Source organism: Saccopteryx bilineata, chromosome 3 (genome assembly GCF_036850765.1).
Source record: "Saccopteryx bilineata isolate mSacBil1 chromosome 3, mSacBil1_pri_phased_curated, whole genome shotgun sequence".
Taxonomy (NCBI): Eukaryota; Metazoa; Chordata; class Mammalia; order Chiroptera; family Emballonuridae; genus Saccopteryx; species Saccopteryx bilineata.
In genome coordinates, this window is record NC_089492.1 from 205,314,988 (window position 1) to 205,340,691 (window position 25,704).

The window sequence follows — 25,704 nt, forward strand, 5'->3', positions numbered from 1 at the left end:
TACAAAGAATTATTGTAGAATTTTTCATCATATATGAAAAATTATATGCCACCAAATACAACAATCTAGAAGAAATGGATAAATTCCTAGAACAATACAACCTTCCTAGACTGAGTCATGAAGAAGCAGAAAGCCTAAACAGACCAATCAGCAGGGAGGAAATAGAAAAAACTATTAAAAACCTCCCCAAAAATAAAAGTCCAGGCCCAGACGGTTATACTAGTGAAGTCTATCAAACATTCAAAGAAGACTTGGTTCCTATTCTACTCAAAGTCTTCCAAAAAATTGAAGAAGAAGCAATACTTCCAAACACATTTTATGAGGCCAACATAACCCTCATACCAAAACCTGGCAAGGATGGCACAAAGAAAGAAAACTACAGACCAATATCTCTAATGAATACAGATGCTAAAATACTAAACAAAATACTGGCAAATCGAATACAACAACATATTAAAAAAAATAATACATCATGATCAAGTGGGATTCATCCCAGAATCTCAAGGATGGTTCAACATACTTAAAATGGTTAACATAATACACCATATCAACAAAACAAAAAACAAAAACCACATGGTCTTATCAATAGACGCAGAAAAGGCTTTTGATAAAATACAACACAATTTTATGTTTAAGACTCTCAACAAAATGGGTATAGAAGGAAAATATCTCAACATGATAAAGGCCATATATGATAAACCATCAGCCAACATCATATTAAATGGCATAAAACTGAGGACTTTCCACCTTAAATCAGGAACAAGACAGGGTTGTCCACTCTCTCCACTCTTATTTAACGTGGTACTAGAAGTTCTGGCCAGAGCAATCAGACAAGACAAAGAAATAAAAGACATCCATATCGGAAAAGAAGAAGTAAAGGTATCACTTTTTGCTGATGATATGATCCTATACATCGAAAACCCGAAGAACTCCACAAAAAGATTACTAGAAACAATAAACCAATACAGTAAGGTCGCAGGATACAAAATTAACATACAAAAGTCCATAGCCTTTCTATATGCCAACAATGAAACAATTGAGAACAAACTCAAAAGAATAATCCCCTTCACGATTGCAACAAAAAAAATAAAATACTTAGGAATAAACATAACAAAGAATGTAAAAGACCTATATAATGAAAACTACAAGGCATTGTTAAGAGAAATAGAAAAAGACACAATGAGATGGAAAAATATTCCTTGTTCTTGGATAGGAAGAATAAATATAATTAAAATGGCCATATTACCCAAAGCAATATATAAATTTAATGCAATTCCCATCAAAATTCCTATGACATTTTTTAAAGAAATGGAACAAAAAATCATCAGATTTATATGGAACTATAAAAAACCCCGAATAGCCAAAGCAATCCTAAGGAAAAAGAATGAAGCTGGGGGCATTACAATACCTGACTTTAAACTATATTATAGGTTCACGATAATCAAAACAGCATGGCAGAAAAATAGACACTCAGACTAATGGAACAGAATACAAAGCCCAGAAATAAAACCACATATATATGGTCAAATAATCTTTGATAAAGGGGCCAACAACACACAATGGAGGAAAGAAAGCCTCTTCAACAAATGGTGTTTGGAAAACTGGAAAGCCGCATGCAAAAGAATGAAACTCGACTATAGCCTGTCCCCGTGTACTAAAATTAATTCAAAATGGATTAAAAACCTAAATATAAGACCTGAAACAATAAAGTACATAGAAGAAGACATAGGTACTAAACTCATGGACCTGGGTTTTAAATAACATTTTATGAACCTGACTCCAATGGCAAGAGAAGTGAAGGCAAAGATAAATGAATGGGACTACATCAGAATAAAAAGTTTTTGCTCAACAAGAGAAACTGATATCAAAATAAACAGACAGCCAACTAAATGGGAAATGATATTTTCAAACAACAGCTCAGATAAGCGCCTAATATCCAAAATTTACAAAGAACTCATAAAACTCCACAACAAACAAACAAACAATCCAATAAAAAATGGGAAGAGGACAGGAACAGACACTTATGACAGGAAGAAATACAAATGGCCAACAGATATATGAAAAGATGCTCAGCTTCATTAGTTATTAGAGAAATGCAAATCAAAACTACAATGAGATACCACCTCACCCCTGTTAGATTAGCTTTATCAACAAGACGGGTAATAGCAAATGTTGGAGAGGCTGCGGAGAAAAGGGAACTCTCATCCACTGTTGGTGGAACTGTAAAGTAGTACAACCATTATGGAGGAAAGTATGGTGGATCCTCAAAAAACTGCAAATAGAACTACCTTATGACCCAGCAATCCCTCTACTGGGTATATACCCCAAAACCTCAGAAACATTGATACGTAAAGACACATGTAGCCCCATGTTCATTGCAGCACTGTTCACAGTGGCCAAGACTTGGAAACAACCAAAAAGCCCTTCAATAGAAGACTGGATAAAGAAGATGTGGCACATATACACTATGGAATACTACTCAGCCATAAGAAATGATGACATCAGATCATTTACAGCAAAATGGTGGGATCTTGATAACATTATACGGAGTGAAATAAGTAAATCAGAAAAAAACAAGAACTACATGATTCCATACATTGGTGGAACATAAAAACAAGACTAAGGGACATGGACAAAAGTGTGGTGGTTACCAGGGGTGGGGGGAGGGAGGACACAGGAGGGAGGGAGGGAGAGAATTAGGGGAGGGAGGGGCACAGAGAAAACTAGATAGAGGGTGACGGAGGACAATCTGACTCTGGGCGAGGGGTATGCAACATAATTTAATGACAAGATAACCTGGACATGTTTTCTTTGAATATATGTACCCTGATTTATTAATGTCATCCCATTAACATTAATAAAAATTTATTTTAATAAAAAAAGAAAGAAAGTTAATAGGAGAGGTGCTCTTAAAAGTTCTCAGCACAAGAAAAAGATTTTGTTAACTGTGACATGGTGGATGTTAACCTAACTTAACGTGGTAATTATTCTCTAATATATACATATATCAAATCATTATGTTGTACACCTTAATTAATACAATATTATATGTCAATTATATATCAATAAAACTGAAAGGGAAATCTTGTGTTTCCAGGGTTGATTGAGTATGTCAGTAATATCATCAAGGACCCAGATTTTTTCCATGTTGCTCTTCAGCCATTTTCTCATGCTGGCTTATCCTTTTATGTTCTCAATGTGCATGGTGGCAATATGGCCATATATTTCCAGGTATCACATGCAGATAATATAAAAATGCAGTAAAAGGAAACATTCCTCTGTTGTGTCCCTTTTAAAGACTTGAGGAATACTTTCCCAGAAGCCCTTAATCTGACTTGACCACAAGCCTTATTCAGAGTTGTGTCACAGGTCTATTTCTAAACGTGTCACTAACAAAAGGAATAGACTTATCATTATTGAATTATTAAACTAATCTATATCCATCCTCTGGTAATAGAGAAAGGCATTGCTTCCCCTAAAGCACATCAGGCCTGAAAATAAATCCCCTCCCCCAATTAGGTTTCTGTTAACAAGGAAGAAAAAGGGTCTGGTCAGGCAGTGATGTAGTGGAAAGAATGTCAACCTGAGATGCTGAGGACCCAGATTTGAAACCCTGAGGTTGCTGGCTTGAACGTGGGCTCACCAGCTTGAGCATAAGGTCGCCTGCTTGAGCATGGGATCATAGAGATGATCCCAAGGTCACTGGCTTGAGCCTAAGGTCGCTGGATTGAGTAAGGGTCACTGGCTCAGCTGGAGCCCCCCTGGTCAAGGCAATTGTGAGAAGTAATCAATGAACAACTACAATGATGCAACTGCAAATTGATGTTTTTCATCTCTTTCCCTTCTTGTTTTTCTCTCTCAAAAAAAAAGTGATAAGGCCCTGGCCGGTTTGCTCAGTGGTAGAGCTTCAGCCTGGCATGCAGTAGTCCCGGGTTTGATTCCCGGCCAGGGCACACAGGAGAAGCGCCCATCTGCTTCTCCACCCCCCTCCTTCCTCTCTGTCTCTCTCTTCCCCTCCCACAGCCGAGGCTCCATTGGAGCAAAAAGATGGCCTGCACGCTGGGGATGGCTCCTTGGCCTCTGCCCCAGGCACTAGAGTGGCTCTGATCGCAACAGAGCGACGCCCGGGATGGGCAGAGCATCGCCCCCTGGTGGGCATGCCGGGTGGATCTCGGTCGGGCGCATGCAGGAGTCTGTCTGACTGCCTCCCCGTTTCCAGCTTCAGGAAAAAAAAAAGTGATAAGATACACACAGCATAAAATTTACCTCCTATTTTAAGCGTACAGTTCAGTGCCATGAAGTACGTTCATATTGTTGTGCAGCCATCACCACCATCCGCTCACAGAACTCTTTTCATGTTGCATCACTGAACCTCCATACTCATTAACAATAATGCCCCACTCCTCCTTCCTGCAGCCCCTGGCATCCATCTTTCTACTTTCTGCCTCTATAAATATGACTACTCTAGTTACCTCAAAAAACTGGAACCGTACAGAATTTGTCCTTTTGTGACTGGCTTATTTCACTAAGCGTAACAATGTCAGGTGTTCATCAATATTGTAGCATGTGTGAGAATTTTCTTCCTTTTTTAGGCTGAATAATATTCCATTATATATATATATCACATTTTGTTTATCTACTCATCCATCAATGACCACTTGGGTCCTTCCACCCCTTGGCCATTGTGAATACTGCTGCTATGACCATAGATGTACAAATATATCTTTAAGACTCTGCTTTCAGTTCTTTTGGCTATATGCCCAGAAGTGGAATTGCTGGATCACATGATAATCACATTTTTAAGTTTTTGATGGACTATCAATTTAAGTCCTTTTAGCATTTTTAAATTGAGTTTAGTGTTTTGTTTTTTGCAAAGTTTTTTAATTATTTCAGTCCATTGATATATATTTTAATATTACACAAGTAAATTTTAATTATTTCAGTCCATTGATATATATTTTAATATTACACAAGTAAATGTATGGATACATCCTCATTATAAAAATTCAAACAAGCCTGACCTGTGGTTGTGCAATGGATAAAGCTTTGACCTGGAATTCTGAGGTCGTCGGTTCAAAACCCTGGCCTTGCCTGGTCAAGGCACATATGGGAGTTGATGCTTCCTCCTCGTCCTCCCACGTCTCTTTCTCTCTCTCTCTCTCTTACCCTCTCTCTCTCTCTTCTCTATAAAATGAATGAATAAAAAAATTTTTTTAAATAAAATAAAAAACTCAAACAAGACAAAGGTATATAAATAAAAGCAAAAGAACCCCTTCATGCCCCCTGTCCCCAACATGTCCATCACCTTTCCCTTCTTATTCAGTAAGTTTGGTTGAGAGCATGACTGTTGGCTGTTCAATCCCAGCTCTGCTAATTACTGGCTGTGATATATCAGGCACTTAATGTTTCCTTATTAATACTTACCTCATCAAATTATAGAGATAGTAATAGTACCTACCTCAGTGAGTTGCTTTGATGATAAAATGAGTTAATTCATGTAAAATAATTTGAACTGTGCCAGGCATATATCTAAGTGTTGACTCTTACGATAGTTTGGCATGTCCCCTTGCAGAGCTTTCCTATGTCATGACATACCTACAATACATTCAGAAATAGAACATTTAGGGGTATTTCCCCCACGTTCAATCAATGTTTAACACGGCTTCTGTGCACATCACACCTTGCATATCACCACCCACATGCAATCAGGCTTGGAGACTGGCTGCAGTTAGACATAACTTCTGGCTTTGCTCACAAGTGAAATTAGAGGGACCCTTCCTGCAGCTGTCACGTGGAGTTGCAGTATGAGCTGTTCTGGCTTGGTTACCTTACCCGAGAGGTAATTCTTTAGTGGCTAACTGTGGGTTCAGAAGGACTGGGTTCCAGTCTCTTTTACCACTAAATGTACTTTAAGGCCTTGGTGACTTTATCCAATTCCAAAAGCCTTAAGGGGATTGTGCATCTTTTTTGGAAAGCTTTTTTGAGAGAGCAGCAAAGGGCAGTTATGCCTCACAACACACAAGGACATCTCTAAAACTCCTCTTTGTCTATTGCAAAGCTACACTTCTTGGCAACACTCAGACAGCTTCTCTGTCCTGCTCACCTTAGACTCCCCTCAGTGGGTCCTGGCTGTCCCCACACTGCATCGCCCCCAGGCCTGTTTGGGGCTCTGTGAGTAAGGCAGCTTCTCCCAATTCCCTCCACTTCTCCCTCCCGGCCCAGCAGAGGTAAGGTCCAGGGGCAACTAGGAAAGACAAGATGTTGAGGAAAGAAAACACTCTGAATTTATTATTTATTTGTTTGTTTGTGGCACATAATTAACCTTGAGCAAGTCATTTTATTTTTCCTCTTGGCCCAGAATCCTTGCCCTCCAGTTTCCTTCCCCTCCTGCCTCTTCTCTTTCCCTTGTAGGTCACTGTCGTGTGAAGGCTCCATCACTCAAACTACTTCATTCCAAACCAAGTTTAAGAATCCCTGCCATGGCAGTTCTGGGCCTTTCTTTCCCCTAAGAAGGAGACACCGTCTTCTAAGAATAACATATCTTTATCATTACATCATGCAATTGAAGGGAGAAACTGAGAAATAATCACTTTAGAATCCATTCCTATTAAATATGCCCTTAGTAGCACAAATTTTTTTTTTCTTAGTTGGCCTTAGGCCTAACCTAATTCTCCATCTCCACGGAAAATCTGGCCTTCACAATTCCTTTATTTGTTACAATAAAAGGCAAAAGATTTCTCTAATTTTCTTATTGAATTTATTGGGGTGACTGGGTAACATAATTATACAGGTTTCAGGAGCCAAATTCTACAACACATCTCTGTACATCACATTGTGTTTTTACCCTCCTCAATTCAATTCTTCTTCCATCACTATTTATCCTCCCATACCTCCTTCTCCTCCCACCGTGCTGGTCAATCACCACACTGTTATCTGTGTCCATGAGTTTTTTCTTTATTGTCCTTATTTGCTCAATCCCTCCATCCCCACCCCCTTACTCAGTCCCAACCCCCAATCGCTGTCAGCCTGCTTTCTATGACTCTGTCTATATTTTGTTTGTTAGTTCATTTTGTTCATTAGATCTACATATGAGTGAAATTATATGGTACTTGTCTTTTTGTGACTGGCTTATTTCACTTAGCATAATGCTATCTGGGTCCATTCATGCTGTTGCAAAGGTAAGATTTCCTTCTTTTTTATGGCTGAGTAGTATTCCATTGTGTAAATATACCACATCTTTTTATTCACTCATCTACTGATGGGCACTTGGGCTGTTTTCAGACCTTGTGTATTGTAAATAATGCTGCAATGAAAATAGGGGTGCATATATTATTTTGAATTAGTGTTTCAGGATTCTTAGGGTTTATTACCAGAAGTGGGATCACTGGGTCAAAAGACAATTTCACTTTTAATTTTTTGAGGAAACACCACACTGTTTTCCACACTGGCTGCACAGTCTGCATTCCCACCAACAGTGCGCAAAGGTCCCCTTTTCTCCACACCCTCTCCAACACTTGTTATTTGTTAATTTATTGGTGATAGTCATTCTGGCTGGTGTGAAGTGAAATCTCATTGTGGTTTTAATTTGCATTTCTCTGACAATTAGTGACATTGAACAACTTTTCATATGTCTATTGGCCATCTATATGTCCTCTTTAGAAGTGGCTATTCAGATCTTTTGTCCATTTTTAAATTGGATTGTTTTGGGTATTCAGTTTTATAAGTTCTTTATAAATTTTGGATATTAACCCCTTATGAGATGTTTCGGCAAATATGTTCTCCCATTCAGTGGGTTGTCTTTTCATTTTGTTGATGGTTTCCTTTGCTGAGAAAAAAATTTTTAGTTTGATGTAGTCACATGTGTTTATTTATTCTTTTGTTTCCCTTGTCTGAGGAGACAGATCAGAAAAAATATTGTTATGAGAATGAATGTGATTTTATTGCCTATGTTTTCCTCTAGGAATTTTATGGTTTTCAGTCTAATATTTAAGTGTTTAATCCATTTTGAGTTTATTCTTGTGAATGGTGTAAGAAGGCGATCTAGTTTTGGGGTTTTTTTTTGCATGTATCAAATCAATTCTCCCAACAGCATTTATTGAATAGACTGTCTTTACCTCATTTTATTGAATATGTTCTTTCCTCCTTTGCCAAATAGTCATCGAGCATATCGGCATTAGCTGATTTCTGGGTCTTTTTTCTGTTCCATTGACCTGTGTGTCTGTTTTTATGCCAGTACCATGTTGTTTTGATTACTATGGACTTGTACTATAGTGTGATATCACATAGAATGATTCCTCGAATTTTGTTCTTTGTTCTCAAGATTGCTATGGCTATTTGGAATTTTTTATGGTTCCATATAAATGTTTGCTCTAGTTCTGTGAAACATGCTATTGGTATCTTGATAGGAATTGCATTGAACTTATAATTGCTTTGTGTAACATGGACGTTTTAATGTCTTTTTAGACAACATACATGTGGTCTTGCTTTCTTATCCATTCAACTATCCTGGACATATGTGTCTTTTTCTCTCACCAAGTTAGGGAAATTTTCATCATTATTTCTTCAAATAAGTTCTTCACCCTTTGCTCTCTCTCTCTTCTCCTTCTGGTACCCCTATGATATGGATGTTGTTATACTCCATGTTGTCCCAAAAGTCCTTTAAACTGTCCTCATTCTTTTAAATTCTTTTTTCTTTTTGCTGCTCTGATTGGGTGTTTTTTTTCTACCTTGTCTTCCAAATCACTGATTCAATCCTCTGCTTGATTCAACCTACTGCTTATTCCTTCCAGTGTATTATTATTATTTTTTTTTTGTATTTTTCTGAAGCTGGAAACAGGGAGAGAAAGTCAGACAGACTCCCGCATGCGCCTGACCGGGATCCACCCAGCACGCCCTCCAGGGGGTGACGCTCTGCCCACCAGGGGGCGATGCTCTGCCCCTCCAGGGTGTCACTCTGTTGCGACCAGAGCCACTCTAGTGCCTGGGGCAGAGGCCAAGGAGCCATCCCCAGCAACCTGGGCCATCCTTGCTCCAATGGAGCCTCGCTGCGGGAGGGGAAGAGAGAGACAGAGAGGAAGGAGAGGGGGAGGGATGGAGAAGCAGATAGGCGCCTCTCCTGTGTGCCCTGCTGGGAATCGAACCCGGGACTTCTGAATGCCAGGCCGACACTCTAACACTGAGCCAACCGGCCAGGGCCCTTCCAGTGTATTCTTGATATTGGATATTGTATACTTCATTTCTGACTGGTTATTTCTTATGGTATCTATGTCTTTTTTTTAAACTTGCTATCTCTTTGTTGAAGTTCCCACTTTGTTCCTTGAGCATTCATATAACCATTACTTTGAACTCTATATCTGATAAGTTGCTTTCCTTCATTTTATTTAGCTCTTTTCCTAGAGATTTCTCCTGGTTTGGTTTTGGGGACTGTTTCTTTCTCTCCTCTTTTTGCTGCCTCTTTGTGTTTGTTTCTGTGTATTAGATAGATCTCTTAAACTTCCCAGTCTTCATGAGGTGGCCTTATGTAATAGATGTTCTGTTGGGTCCAGTGGTACAGTCTCCTTAATCAATTGAACTGAGTATTCCCAGGAATGTCCTTTGTGTGGATTATGTGGGCTCTCCTGTTGTAATTAAGTCTTGATTGTTATTGTCCCATTGTGCATGAGACTGACCATCAGCTTTGCTGACTGTGAGGCTCTACCTCGACCAATGCATGTGATCTATTGTACAGGTGCTGACCACAGGAAGTGGAATTCCCTCAGCTGGATTTGGTGCCTGATGAGATCTCCCTTTGGATATGTTGCTTGGATCCCACTCTGATGTTGTGTAAGGTAGGCCATTGGGTATGTGGGTCCTGGGCCTCTTATTAGGAAAACTATTGCAGGCCAATGTAAGATGCTGCCTGTGAATGGCCCTCAGCAACCTTTTGGAGCTACAAGTGATCCAGGGTTTGTGGCTACTTCAGCTGGGCTTAAGTGCACATGGGAATGACCAGGCTTTACATCAAGGCCAATTTTACCAGCACTGAGTCCAGGAGCAGGTCAGCAAAAGTCCCAAGTCATCCCAAGATCCACCTGTGACCTGTGGCTGCCTCCACTTGCTGGCTGCCTGTTAGGCTCAGTCACTAAATGAGCTTTTTGTGGAGTCAAGAGGATGGGGCTAGTGGGTCTCCCCTGAGAGGGAGGTGCTGGTCAGGCTTCAGGAAATGTGGTACCACCTCAGAGCCACAGGTCTCAGCCTGTCCCAAGTTTTTCCCTGACTTCAGCAAGGCAGAGCTACTAGGAGCCAGGAGGGTAAGGTCTCTGGAGCTGGAGAGTGGGTCGGCTGGCAGCAAGGGGAGTGGTTCTACTGAATCTCCTGAGGGGAAAGTGCCAATCAGATTCATGGGAATGCCCCTTTCCTCAAAGTCAGACAACTGAGTCACTGTCACCCCATGAGCCTGTCCAAACATCTATTTCCTGGCCAAGGCCACTGAATCCTCAGCAGGGCCTAATATTTGCAGGGTGGAGTGCAAGGGAGACCATAGGGCAATTGTTTTCTCTTATGCCATATAGAGGGAGTGGTCCACCTGAAAAAGAGGGTGGCTGTGATAATTGGAGAATGACTCAGGACAGGGATCCTGGTGACTATCTCCCCAGTGTCTCTCCCAAGACCTGCAATTCCTCAAGTATCTTCACGTGACTCTAGTCAGCCTCCCTCTGACAGAGCCCAAGATAAGCGGCTGTGAGCAAGATTTTGTGCACTGGTCCTTTAAGAGGTGCCCACATCACTGTGGACTCCCGTCTCTTCTATATTTTGGGAGAATTTGAGAAGGATTAGTGTTCATTCTAATTTCAAACTATTGAACAATTCACCAGTAAAACCATCTAGTCTTGGGCTTCTCTGTTGGACATGGTTTTTTGTTTGTTTGTTTGTTTGTTTGTTTGTTTTGACAAAGACAGAGAGTCAGAGAGAGAGACAGAAAAGGATAGATAGACAGGAAGAAAAAGAGATGAGAAGCATCAATCTTCATTGTGGCACCTTAGTTGTTCATTGATTGCTTTTTCACATGTGCCTTGACCAGGGAACTACAGCAGACCCCTTGCTCAAGCCAGCAACTTTGGGCTCAAGCTGGCGAGCCTTGCTCAAACCAGATGAGCCTACATTCATCTGGTGACATCGGGGTTTCAAACCTTGGTCCTCTGTGTCCCAGCCTGACATTCTATCCACTGCACTACTGCCTGGTCAGGCTGTTGGATATTTTTTGATTACTAATTCAAACTCTGTACTTGTTATGGGTTTATTCAGGTTTTCTATTTCTTCCTAAATCAGTTTTGCTTGTATATGTGTTTCTAGAAATTTACCCATTTCTCCTAGTAATTAGCATATCCCCCCAAATCCTTCTAATTTCTGTAAAGTCAGTAGTAGTGTCTTTTCCTTAATTTCTGAATTTAGTAATTTCAGTCTTTTCTTCCCTTAATTTATCTAGTTATCTCAATTTTATTTTTTCCCAAAAAAACAACTTTTAGTTATGTTTTCTATATCGTATTTCCATTATTTATTTATTTTTATTTATTTATTTTTAATTTATTTTAATTTGTTATGTTTACATAGTTACAAACGTTCCTCTGAATATATCTTCCTCTCCCCCTTCTCCATATTCTCCATGATACCCCCTTTGCCCCCCACCTTCCCTCCTTCTTCTCTCCATGATTTACTATCCTGTCCTCTATCTCTCTGTGTTATGTCTATATACATTCACTAATGTCTTTCCTTTCTTTGATCCCCTCCTCTCATCCCCTATCCCTCTGACTGCTTTACCCTTTCTCTGCCTCTCTCCCATTCCTCAGTTCACATTGTTCATTTGATTCCTCATATGAGTGAGGTCATACGATAGTTTTCTTTCTCTGCCTGGCTTATCTCACTTAGCATAATAGACTCCAGGTCCATCCATGTTGTAGCAAAGGGTAAGTTTTCACAGCCATGTAGTATTCCATTGTGTATATGTACCACTGCCTTTTTTTTAATAATTTTATTTTTTTAATGGGGCGACATCAATAAATCAGGATACATATATTCAAAGATCAACAAGTCCAGGTTATCTTGTCTTTCAATTATGTTGCATACCCATCACCCAAAGTCAGATTGTCCTCTGTCATCTTCTATCTAGTTTTCTTTGTGCCCCTCCCCCTCCCCCTTTCCCTCTCCCTTTCCCCCCTCCCCCCGTAACCACCACACTCTTATCAATGTCTCTTAGTTTCACTTTTATGTCCCACCTACGTATGGAATAATGCAGTTCCTGGTTTTTTCTGATTTACTTATTTCACTTCGTATAATGTTATCAAGATCCCACCATTTTGCTGTAAATAATCCGATGTCATCATTTCTTATGGCTGAGTAGTATTCCATAGGTACCATTGCTTTTTAATACACTCATCCACTGATGGACATTTGGGCTGTTTCCAAATCTTGGCTATTATAAACAATGCTGCAGTAAACATGGGAGTGCATTTCTTCTTTTGAATCAGTGATTTGTTATTCTTAGGATATATTCCTAGAAGTGGGATAGCTGGGTCAAAAAGCAGTTCTATTTTTAATTTTTTGAGGGATCTCCATACTGTTTTCCTCAGTGGCTGCACCAGTCTGCATTCCCACCAGCAATGCAGGAGGGTTCCCTTTTCTCCACATACTCACCAGCACTTCTTATGTGTTGATTTGTTAATGAGCGCCATTCTGATAGGTATGAGGTGATATCTCATTGTGGTTTTAATTTGCATTTCTCTAATGATTAGTGATGTTGAACATTTTTTCATATGCCTATTGCACATCTGTATGTCCTTTTTGGAGAAGTGTCTATTCAGTTCTTTTGCCCAATTTTTGATTGGATTGTTTACTTTCTTGGTGTTGAGTTTTACAACTTCTTTATAAATTTTTTAAATTCTGTTTATGTTGTCTTTTGCTGTGCAAAAGCTTTTTAGTTGAATATAGTCCCATTTGTTCATCCTGTCCTTTATTTCACTTGCCTGTGGAGTTAAATCAGTAAATATATTGCTGCAAGAGATGTCGGAGAGCTTACTGCCTATGTTTTCTTCCAAGACGATCATGGTTTCATGACTTATAGTCAAGTCTTTTATCTATTTTGAGTTTATTTTTGTGAATGGTGTAAGTTGGTAGTCTATTTTTTTTGCATATATTTGTCCAATTTTCTCAGCACCATTTGTTAAAGAAACTGTCTTTACTCTATTATATGCTCTTACCTCCTTTGTCAAATATCAGTTGTCCATAGAGCTGTGGGTTTATTTCTGGGTTCTCTGTTCTGTTTCATTGGTCTGTATGCCTAAGCTGTTTTGAGTACAATAGATTTGATATCAGGAAGTGTGATACCCCCCATTTTATTTTTTTTTCAAAATTATGAGGCTATTCGTGTTCCTTTTTGGTTTCATAAACATTTTTGGAATATTTGTTCTATATCTTTGAAGTAAGACATTGGTATTTTAATAGGAATTGCATTGAATTTATAGATTGCTTTGGATAGTATAGACATTTTAATGATGTTTATTCTTCCTATCCATGAACACAGTATATGCTTCCACTTGTTTGTATTTTCCTTGATTTCTTTTATCAATGTTTTATAATTTTCCAAGTACAGGTCTTTAATCTCCTTGGTTAAATTTACTCCTAGGTATTTTTTTGTTGTTGCAATAGTGAAGGGGATTGTTTCCTTAATTTCTCTTTCAGACAGTTCATTGTTGGTTTATATAAATGCAAATAATTTCTGAATATTGATTTTATATCCTGCCACCTTGCTGAATTTATTTATCAGTTCCAGTAGTATTTTGACTGAGACTTTAGGGGTTTTTATGTACAGTGTCAAGTCATTAGCAAATAATGAAAGTTTTAATTCTTGTCTTTCAATTTGGATGCCTTTTATTTCTTCTTCTTTTCTGATTGTGGTAGCTAGGACTTCTAGAACTATGTTGAATAAGAGTGGTGAAAGGGGGCACACCTGCCTTGTTCCTGATCTTAAGGGGATTGCTTTTAATTTTTGCCTACTGAGTATGATGTTGGCTGTAGTTTTGTCATAGATGGCCTTTATCATGTTCAGGGATGTTTCGTGTATATTCCCACTTTGCTGAGAGTTTTGATCATAAATGGGTGCTGGATTTTATCAAATGCTTTTTCTGCATCTATTGATATTATCATGTGGTTTTTATTCTTCCTTTTGTTTATGTCATGAATCACATTGATTGATTTGCAAATATTGTACCAGTCTTGCCTCCCTAAAATAAATCCCACTTGATCATGTTGTATGATTATTTTTTAGGTATATTTTTTAGGTATTGCTGGATCCAATTTGCTAATATTTTGTTGAGAATTTTAACATCTAAGTTCATCAGGAATATTGGCCTATAGTTTTCTTTTTTTGTAGTGTCTTTGCCTGGTTTTAGAATGAGGATTATGCTCACCTCATAAAAGGAGTTTGGAAGTTTTCCCTCCTCTTGAATTTTTGAAATAGCTTGAGAAGGATAGGAGTTAGTTATTTGAATATTTGGTAAAATTTGCCTGCAATTCGCCTAGATTTTTGTTTGTTGGGAGTTTTTAAATAAATGTTTCTATCTCATTTGTTGTAATAGGTCTGTTTAGGTTTTCTGATTCTTCAAGATTAATTTTTGAAAGATTATATGTTTCAAGGAATTTATTATTTCATATAGGTTGTCCAATTTTGTCATACAGTTCTTCATAGTCTTTTCTTACAATCCTTTGAGTTTCTGCTGTGTTAGTTGTTACTTCTCCACTCTCATTTCTAATTTTATTTGAACCCTCTCTCTTTTTTTCTTGCTGATTCTGCTTAAAGGTTCATCAATTTTGTTTACCTTTTCAAAGAACCAGCCCTTGGTTTCATTGATCTTCTGTGTGTGTGTGTGTGTGTGTGTGTGTGTGTGTGTGTGTGTGTTTGCCTCTTTGTCATTTATTTCCACTCTGATCTTTATTATTTCCTTACTTCTTCTTCCTCTGGGCTTTACTTGCTATTCTTTTTCTAGTTCTTTTAGGTGCAGAGTTAAGTTCTTAATTTTAGCCTTTTCTAGCTTCTTAAGGTATGCCTATAATGTTATGAATTTCCCTCTCAGGACTGCTTTTGCTGTGTCCCATAAATTTTGAGTTGTTGTATGTTCATTTTCTGTTGTTTCAAGAAAGTTTTTGATTTCTTCCTTGATCTCATTGTTAACCCATTCATTATTTAATAGCATGCTATTTAGTCTCCAAGTGTTTGAATGTTTTTCAGTTTTTTTTATTGTAGTTGATTTTTAGTTTCATTCCATTGTGATCAGAGAAGACGCTTGATATGATTTCAATCTTCTTAAATTTATTAAGACTCATTTTGTGTACTAACATGTAGTCTATCCTAGAGAATGTACCGTGAGTACTTGAAAAGAATGTATATTCTGCTGCTTTGGGGTGAAAGGTTCTGAAGATATCAATTAAATCCAGTTGATCTAGTGTGTCATTTAAGGCCACTGTTTCTTTGTTAATTTTCTGCCTGGAGGTTCTATCCATTGATGTTAGTGGGGTATTGAAATCCTCTACTATAATAGTATTGCTGTTGATCTCGCCCTTTTTGTCCATCAAAATCTGTTTTATATATTTAGGTGCTCCTATATTAGGCGCATATATATTTATAATAGTTATATCTACCTGTTGTAATGCTCGTTTTATCATTATGTAGTGACCTTCTTTATCTCTTACTATAGCCTTTGTTTTAAAGTTTATTTTATTTGATATTAGTATTGCTACCCCAGCATTTTTTTTCCTTTCTGTTTGTGTGAAATATTTTTTTCCATCCCTTTATTCTCAGTCTATGTGTATCTTTTGTTCTGAGGTGGGTCTCTTGTAGACAGCCTATGTATGGGTACTGTTTTCTATCCATGCAGCTACCCTATGTCTTTTGATTGAAGCATTTAATTCATTTACATTTAAGGTTATTATTGATAAGTAGTTGTTTATTGTCATTTTATTCTTTAAATCTATAATCTTCTTTTTCTCAATTTCTTTTTTCCTTTGCTCTCTTTACAGCAAGCCCCTTAACATTTCCTGCAGTACTGGTCTGGTTGTAATGAATTCCTTGAGGGTTTTTTTTTTTTTTTTTTGTATGGGAAGCTTTATATTTCTCCTTCAATTTTAAACGGTAGTTTTGCTGGATAAAGAAGTCTTGGTTCTAGGCTCTTGTTTTGCATTACTTTGAATATTTCTTGCCATTCCCTTCAGGTGTCAAGTGTTTCTGTTGAAAGGTTGGATGTCATCTTTGTGGGGGCTCCTCTCTAGATAATTGACTTCTTTTCCCTTGTTGCTTTTAGTATTTTTTCTTTATCTCTTAACTTTGGTATTTTAATTATGATGTGTCTTGATGTAGGCCTCATTGGGTTCCTCTTTACCAGGACTCTTTGTGCTTCTTGAACTTGTGTGACTTTTTCCTTCATCGATTTAGGAAAGTTTTCAGCTATGATTTCTTCAAACAGGTTCTCTATCCCTTGTTCTTTCTCTTCTCCTTCAAAAACCCCTATGATGCAGATGTTATTTCTCTTCATATTATCACAAAGTTCTCTTATAGTTTCCTCAGACTTTTTGAGCCTCTTTTCTTTTTGCTGCTCTGTTTCTGTGTTTTTATTTATCTTATCTTCTAATTTGCTGATTCGATTCTCTGCTTCATCCAGCCTGCTGTTGATTCCTTTTAGTGTAGTCTTCATTTCTGATATTGTAATTGTCATTTCTGATTGATTTTTTTTATGATTTCAATGTCCTTTTTGATTCTTGCAATTTCTTTATTTAGTTGTTCATTAAATCCATTCATTGTAGCTTTGAGATCCTTAAGCATCCTAACAATCATTATTTTTTTAAATCTTATTTTTATTAATTTTAATGCAGTGACATTGAAAAATCAGGATACATATGTTCCGAGAAAACATCTCCAGATTATTTTGACCTTTGATTATGCTGCATACCTCTCACTCAAAGTCAAATCATCCTCCGTCACCTTTTATCTGGTTTTCTTTGTGCCCCTACCCTCCCCCCACTCCCTCCCTCTCCTTCCTTGCCCCTTCCCCACCCCTCCACCCCACTCCCTGTTACCATCACATAAACTATGCATCCAGTAATTAGGTTACTTCCATCTCATTTAGCCCTTTTTGGGGATTTCTCTTGTTGATTCAAAAGGATTATATTTCTCTGTCTTCCCATTTTTTCTGTGTGCAGTTTGCAAGCTTGTTGGGGTTGGGCAGCTGAGGTTGGTATATGGAATGTGGCCCCTCTTCTGGGGCTTTATCCCTCAGCTTCTGCTGGTTGCTTGGATTTTAATTCTCCTTAACGAGTTGAGCAGCTTAAGTCTTATTTTCCCTGCTGTTTGTTTACTGAGCACAGCTGGAAACTTCTGTGTTTAAGACAGTGGGCATATCTTGCTCTTTGGCCACAGTTGAAACTCTATCCAGACCTTTTTCTTTCTTTTGTATAGTAAGCCCACAGGAATGCAGTGGGTGTGACCTCTGAGACCCAGAAGGTGTGGCCTTCCCAGTTACTCTCTGGGGCAGGGCATGTTCTTGGCATCAGAAGGGGGAGATGTAGCTCAGGTCATTCTGGAAAACTGAGTCACTTTGTCTCCCCTTTACTTCCTCCTTTCCAAACAGCCTTTCACGCTGATTGGAACTAGAGAGCTTCCTGGAGGTGGGTCATTTTGCCTTATGCTATGCTTGTGCTAGAGAGATGGAGTGCCCCTCCCCCTGTCTATGGCCACCTCCATTTTGGAGAATGACTCAGCACAGGTATTCTTCTCCCTGTCACCATTTGTATCCCTTTGACTTCATCCCCCCACCCTCCTCACATAAGACCAGTCCTCTCAGCTCTCCTTGTCCCTGGAACCCCAGGTAAGTGGCTGTGAGCAAGATTTTCTGCACTGGTCCTTTAAGGCTACAACTTCTTGGCAAGCCATTTCCCACAGACAGAAACCCCACTCTTCTCCTCACTCAATGCTGTCAGGCTGTCTCCTCCAATCTCTGGGTCTCTAGGCTGGGGCTCTGGTCCTGGGACTGATGACCCCCACCTCTCAGATTCTCTCTCACTGCAATGAGAATTCCTCTAAATCTTAAGCTGCCCCTCATTCCTGATTGCGGGGGAACCCCACTGCATCCCTGCACTTCCTATCTGTCTCGGTGTGGTTTCTTCTGTGTTTTTTGGTTTTTGAGTCCTGTTCTTTTAGTCCAAAGTTGGTTTTTCACGATGATTGTTCTTAAGTTGTTTTGTAATCCAGTTTGGTCCCGGAAAGTGGCAGTTTCTATGTCTGCCTGCTCCTATGCCATCTTGGAATCCATTATTTATTTTATTAATTTTTGTTCTAATCTTCAATGTTGCCTTTCTTCTGTCTGCTTTGGGTTTAGTTGTCTCTTCTTTTTCTAGTTTCTTTAAGCAGAAGATTAGATTATTGATTTGAGATCTTTTTTTAATGTAGATATGCACACCTATATCTTTTCCTCTTACTACTTATTGTTTTTGTTGCATCCCATCAGTTTTGTGTGTTGCAGTCTCATTTCTGTATATCTCAAAGTATTTTCTAATTTCCTTTATGATTTCATCTTTGACACATTGGTTTTATAGAAATATGTTAATTTCCACATATTTGTGAATTTCCCAAGTTTCTTTCTATTATTGATTTCTACTCAATCTTTCTGAGTCATTCTTTTACTAAATTGAAGCTTTCGTTGAGCCATTCAAGTAAATTTTTCATTTCAGCTATTGTAATTTTTAACTTCAGAATTTCCCTTTGTTTATATTTTTATGATTTTTATTATTGAAAGGCTCTGTTTTGTTTTTTTTATTTTATTTTTCCGAAGCTGGAAACGGGGAGGCAGTCAGACTCCCGCATGCACCTGACCGGGATCCACCCGGCATGCCCACCAGGGGGTGATGTTCTGCCCCTCTGGGGCATCACTCTGTTGCATCTAGAGCCATTCTAGTGCCTGAGGCAGAGGCCACAGAGCCATCCCCAGTGCCCGGGCCATCTTTGCTGCAATGGAGCCTCGGCTGCGGGAGGGGAAGAGAGAGACAGAGAGAAGGAGAGGGAGAGGGGTGGAGAAGCAGATGGGTGCTTCTCCTGTGTGCCCTGGCCGGGAATCAAACCCAGGACTCCTGCACGCCAGGCCGATGCTCTACCGCTAAGCCAACTGGGAAAGGCTCTGGTTTTAAGGCATCCTTCTCATACTTTTCTTTAGTTCTTTAGATGGGATTTCCTTTGAACATATTTAAAATAGCTTATTTGAAGTTTTTGTCTAGGAAGTTTAATGTCTGGGCTTATTCTGGACACATTCTATTAATTACTTTTTTGGTTTTTGTTCTGAACAGAAGTCCTAATGTCTTTTCTTTTAGCATGCCTCATAATTTGTTTTTTAAAAAGGGGAATGATGTCAGAGAAATGGTGCCATGAGGGGAGGTCCCGATACCTCTCCCTGAAATTTCAACAAATTCAACAACTAGAGACAGAAAAACAATCACACAGCATCTGAAATACACATACATCAAACAAAGGTATAATTGGGCAAAGGTGGCTGAATATATAATCCACTTTGAAGGAAATAAGACGGAGAATGGAGTATTCTGCTTTCCTCACTGATCTGAGCATGGGCTGCTTTCACTTGGAACTGAGAGGAAGAGAGGGCTGGGGCACAGAAAAGGCTGGGCTAGGGCAGAAATGTTCAAGCCAGGGAGAGGGTGGGCCGATGGCTCAGCCCATGTGGAGCTAATGCCAGTGGCAGACCCTGGCAGAGGTGGGCAAGCAGTTGCCTTGTTTATTCCCGGTATCCCAGTTGGTAAGTGCGTGCAGTGTACAAGTGGATTCACCTGGCACTTCAGACATGGGCACCTGCATTCCTGGACAGAGGGGCTGGGTCAGAGACTGTCAGTAGTGGCCCTCTGCATGGGCTGAGACCAGAGTTCCTGTATAATCCCGGCTTCCCAAATAACAGTGCACGGGAAGTGCATGAGAGCCGGCTTCCCTATGCCTGGACCTGTCTGGGAGTGGTGCCTCCACCATCCATACACGTTAACAAAGCACATTCCCAGGAAAGAGAACTGCGGAAGCGCTGGGGGAAAAGGGCGCACAGGCAGCTTGCAGGCATTTTGCAGGCAGCCTCTGGTAAGCAGACCCATAGAATGCTGAAAGGAGCCTAATTCGCAGTCTGCTCACTTACGTTAGTGGCTCTGGCTGATAAAGCCTTCTTTCCCAGGCCTGCAATTTACACGGACCCAGAGGAGGGGCTTGATTGTTCTTAGGGCCTCTTGCTCTGCAGGCAGTGGCTGGGGCAATTTCACAGCTGGGTCCCCAGCTGCTGATTCAGGAAGGAGAGACTTAGGAAGAGGCTCAGCTTCAATTGTAGGAGCCTGCAAATGCTGACAAGCCTTGCCTACCAACGGGACTGAGGCCTAGTTTATGTCATCACCATAGCGACACATCAACTGCAAGTCTCTGACTAAGAGTGCCTACCACAGGGGCAGAACCTGGGGTAGAGCACCACTGGCCAAAAAGAGAGAGAAGAAAGAAAAAGGAAGAAGATAACCTCTCAAAACCAGGAAAAATCTAGTTTTTATGTTTTCCATTTTTTTCTTGTATATTTTATCTTTTTTTTCTTCCTCTTGGTCACTTATCCTCTTTCAGTTTTATTCTTTTCTTTTCATTTTGAACTTTATTACTCATAGGTATTACATTTTCCATTCTTTTCTTTTCCTATGAGTGTTACACTCCAAAAAACTTAACTCAATTTTTTTCCTCTCTCTCTCTCTCTCTTTCTTTTTGTTTCTTCTTTTCTCTTTCACTTTTTCTTTTATTTGAATCTCACACACAAACAAATTATTTTATTCTGGATTCAAATTTTTTCTTTGTGGCATTTTCGTGTGCTTTTTACTTCACTTTTTATCTCTTTAGCATCTTCCCCAACTCTGGCTCTCCATTCTATGTAGTTTTTGTTCCACTTAACACAATAGAATTTTTATTTTTCACTGTATTTTTTTCTTTTTTCTCTTTTTCTTTTTTCTTCTCTTCTCATATACTATTTCTCTCATTCAACCATCATTACAAACAAATTATTTTATTCTTGATCCAAAATTTTTCCTTGTGGCATTTTGTGGGCTTTTGCCTTGTTTTTTGCCTCTCTGTCACTTTCCCCCAACTCAGGCCCCACATTCTACTTATTTTTGTTCCACTTAGCACAATAGAATATTTAGTTTTACACTGCATTATCTCAAAAAAAAATTTCTTATCAACTCTTATTAGTGTTATTAATAATACCACTCTCAAATGCCACTAAGAAAAAAGAAATGGAATATTATGGATACAATAGACAGAGATGTAGCTCAGATAGATGAGAAAAAAATCTAGAGAAAAAAATTTCAATAACTTAGAAACATTGGAGTTAAATGACAGAGAATTTAAAATTGAAGTCCTAAAAATGCTCAGGGATATACAAGAAAGAACAGAAAGGCAATTTAGGGAGCTCAAAAAACAATTCAATGAACAGAAAGAATACATCACCAAGGAAATTGAAACTATGAAAACAAATCAAACAGAAATGAAAAACTCAATTCATGAACTGAAAAATGAAATAACAAGTTTAGTCAATAGAATAGGCCAGATAGAGGAGAGAATTCATGACATAGAAGACAGGCAACTAGAGGCACTACAGAGAGAAGAGGAGAGAGACTCATGAATTAAAAAAATGACACAGCCCTACAGGAATTGTCTGACTCCATCAGAAAGAGCAACATAAGAATAATGGGTATATCAGAAGGAGAAGAGAGAGATAATGGAATGGAGAACATATTCAAACAAATAATAGAGAAGAACTTCCCACGCCTGTGGAAAGAACTAAAGCTTTGAATTCAAGAAACACACAGAACACCGAGTTATCTTAACCCTAACAAACTTACTCCAAGGCACATCATAATGAAATTGACACAAACCAATGACAAAGAAAATTTCTCAAGGCATCCAGGGAAAAGAAGAATACAACATATAAAGGAGGCCCAATAGATTATCAACATATTTCTCAGCAGAAACTCTGCAAGCTAGAAGAGAGTGGACCACAACATTTAAAGTTCTGAAAGAGAGAAACTTCCAGCCAAGAATACTATACCCATCAAAGCTATCCTTCAAATACAAAGGAGAAATAAAAACATTCACAGATACAGAAAAGATGGTGGAATTTATCACCAGAAAGCCCCCACTTCAGAAAACACTAAAGGGGGGTTTTCAACCAGATACAAAGAGCAAAACAAAACTACAAGTAAAAGCTCCATCAAGATCACAATAAAAACAAGATTAATATGTGACAACAAAAACAAAAAAGGGGAGAGGACAGATTAAAAGTAGCAAGAAGGATGGAGTGCAGAAGCACTCATGAGATAATGTACTACAATGAACATGATATGTATCCTTTCCATTACTTAATGGTAACCACACCTGAAAACACCACCACAGAAGCACATGGCTTGAAAAAGGAAGTAACAGAGGAAAGAAGTATGGATTACAACCAAACAAAAACAAATGATAGAAAAATAAAAGAGAAGAACCAAACAGGATACAAAACTATCAGAAAGCAATATATAAAATGGCAATAGGAAACCCTCAAGTATCAATAATTACACTAAACATAAATGGATTGAACTCACAATAAAAAGACACAGAATGGATTAAAAAAGAAAATCCAACTGTATGCTGCCTACAAGAAACACATCTGAGCCACAAGGATAAAAACAAATTTAGAGTGAAAGGTTGGAAAACAATACTCCAAGCAAATAACATCCAAAAAAAAAAAGCAGATGTAGCAATACTCATATCTAACAATGCTGACTACAAGATGGCAAAGGTAATCAGAGATAAAAATGGTCATTTCATAATGATAAAGGGGACACTGAATCAAGAAGACATAACACTTCTTAATATATATGCACCAAACCAAGGAGCACCAAAATATATAAGACAGCTCTGACTGACCTAAAAACAAAATCCAACAAAAATACAATCATACTAGAAGACCTCAATACACTGCTGAAGGCTTTAGATCGTTCATCCAAACAGAAAATCAATAAAGAAATATTAGCCTTAAACAAAACACTAAAACAATTGGATAAGATGGATATCTACAGGATATTTCATCCCAAAGTGCTAGAGTGTAAATTTTTCTCTAGTGTACATGGAACATTCTCAAGAATCAACCATATCTTGGGCCACAAAAATAACATTAACAATATCAGAAAAATTGAAATTATACCAAACATATTTTCTGATCATAAAGCCTTGAAACAAGAATTCAACTGCATAAAAGAGATAAACAAACACAAAAGTGAGGAAACTAAACAACATTTTAAAAATGAGTGGGTCAAAGAAGAAATAAAAGCAGAGATCAAAAGATACATACAGTCAAACGAAAATAATAATACGACATATCAGAATCTCAGGGATGCAGCAAAAGCAGTAATAAGAGGGAAGTTCATATCACTACAGGCCTATATGAACAAACAAGAGAGAGCCCAAGTAAACCACTTAACTTTACATCTTAAGGAACTAGAAAAAGAAGAACAAAGATAACCTAAAACCAGCAGGAGGAAGGGAATAATAAAAATCAGAGCAGAAATAAACAAAATAGAGAGCAGAAAAACTATAGAAAAAATTAATAAAACAAGGACTGGTTCTTTAAAAAAATCAACAAAATTTACAAACCCTCGTCAAGACTCACCAAGGAAAAAAGAGAAAGAACTCATAAACAAAATTTAAAATTAAAGAGGGGAAATCACCACAGATATCATAGATATACAAAGAATTATTGTAGAATACTATGAAAAACTTTATGCCACTAAATTCAACAATCTAGAAGAAATGGATAAATTCCTAGAACAATACAATCTTCCTAGACTGAGTCATAAAGAAGTAGAAAGCCTAAACAGACCCATAAGCAGGGAGGAAATAGAAACAACTACTAAAAACTTCCCCAAAAATAAAAGTCCAGGGACAGATGGGTATACTAGTGAATTCTATCAAACATTCAAGAGGACTTGGTTCCTATTCTACTCAAAGTCTTCCAAAATATTGAAGAAGCAATACTGCCAAACACATTTTATGAAGCCAACATAACCCTCATACCAAAACCTGCCAAGTATAACACAAAAAAAGAGCAATCAGACAAAAAAAAGAAATAAAACGCATTCATATTGGGAAAGAAAAAGTAAAGGTTTCAGTTTTTGCAGATGATATGATCTTATACATCGAAAACCCCAAAGAATCCACAAAAAGACTACTAGAAACAATAAACCAATACAGTAAGGTCTCAGCCTACAAAATTAATATACAAAAGTCCATTGCCTTCCTATATGCCAACAATGAAACATTAGAAAACAAACTCAGAAATATAATCCCCTTCATGGTTGCAACAAAAAAATAAAATACCTAGGAATAAACATAACAAAGAAAGTAAAAACCTATATAATGAAAACTACAAAGCATTGTTAAGGGAAATCAAAAACGATATAATGAAATGGAAAAATATTCCTTATTCTTGGATAGGAAGAATAAATATAATCAAAATGACTATATTACCCAAAGTGATATACAAATTTAATGCAATTCCCATCAAAATTTCTATGACATTTTTTAAAGAAATGGAACAAAAAGTCATCAGCTTTATATGGAACTATAAAAATCCTCAAATAGCCAAAGCAATCCTAAGAAAAAAGAATGAAGCTGGGGGCATTACAATACCTGACTTCAAATGATACTATAGAGCCATGACAATCAAAACAGCATGATATTGGCAGAAAAATAGACACTCAGACCAATGGAACAGAATACAAAGCCCAGAAATAAAACCACATATATAGGGTCAAATAATTTTCAATAAAGGGGCCGACAACACACAATGGAGAAAAGAAGCCTCTTCAAGAAATGGTGCTGGGAAAACTGGAAGGCCATATGCAAAAGAATAAAACTAGACTACAGTTTGTCCTCTTGTACTAAAATTAATTCAAAATGGATCAAAGACCTAAATATAAGACCTGAAACAATAAAGTACATAGAAGAAAACATAGGTACTAAACCCATGGACCTTGGTTATAAAGAGCACTTTATGAATTTGACTCCAAAGGCAAGGAAAGTGAAGGCAAAAATAAATGAATGGGACTACATCAGGCTAAGAAGCTTTTGCACAGCAAGAGAAACTGACAACAAAATAAACAGACAGCCAAGTAAATGGGGATGATATTTTCAAACAACAGCACAGATAAGGGCCTAATATTTGAAATATACAAAGAAGTCATAAAACTCAACAAAAAACAAATAAGCCAATAAAAAAATGGGAAGAGGACATGAACAGACACTTCTGACAGGAAGAAATACAAATGGCCAACAGATATATGAAAAGATGCTCATCTTCATTAGCTATTCGAGAAATGCAAATCAAAACTACAATGAGATACCACCTCACCCCTGTTAGATTAGCTATTATCAACAAGGCAGGTAATAGCAAGTGTTGGAGAGGCTGTGGAGAAAAAGGAACCCTCATTCACTGTTGGTGGGAATGTAAAGTAATACAACCATTATGGGAAAAAGTACAATGGTTCCTCAAAAAATTAAAAATAGAACTACCAGCCCTGGTCGGTTGGCTCAGTGGTAGAGCGTTGGCCTGGCGTGCAGAAGTCCCAGGT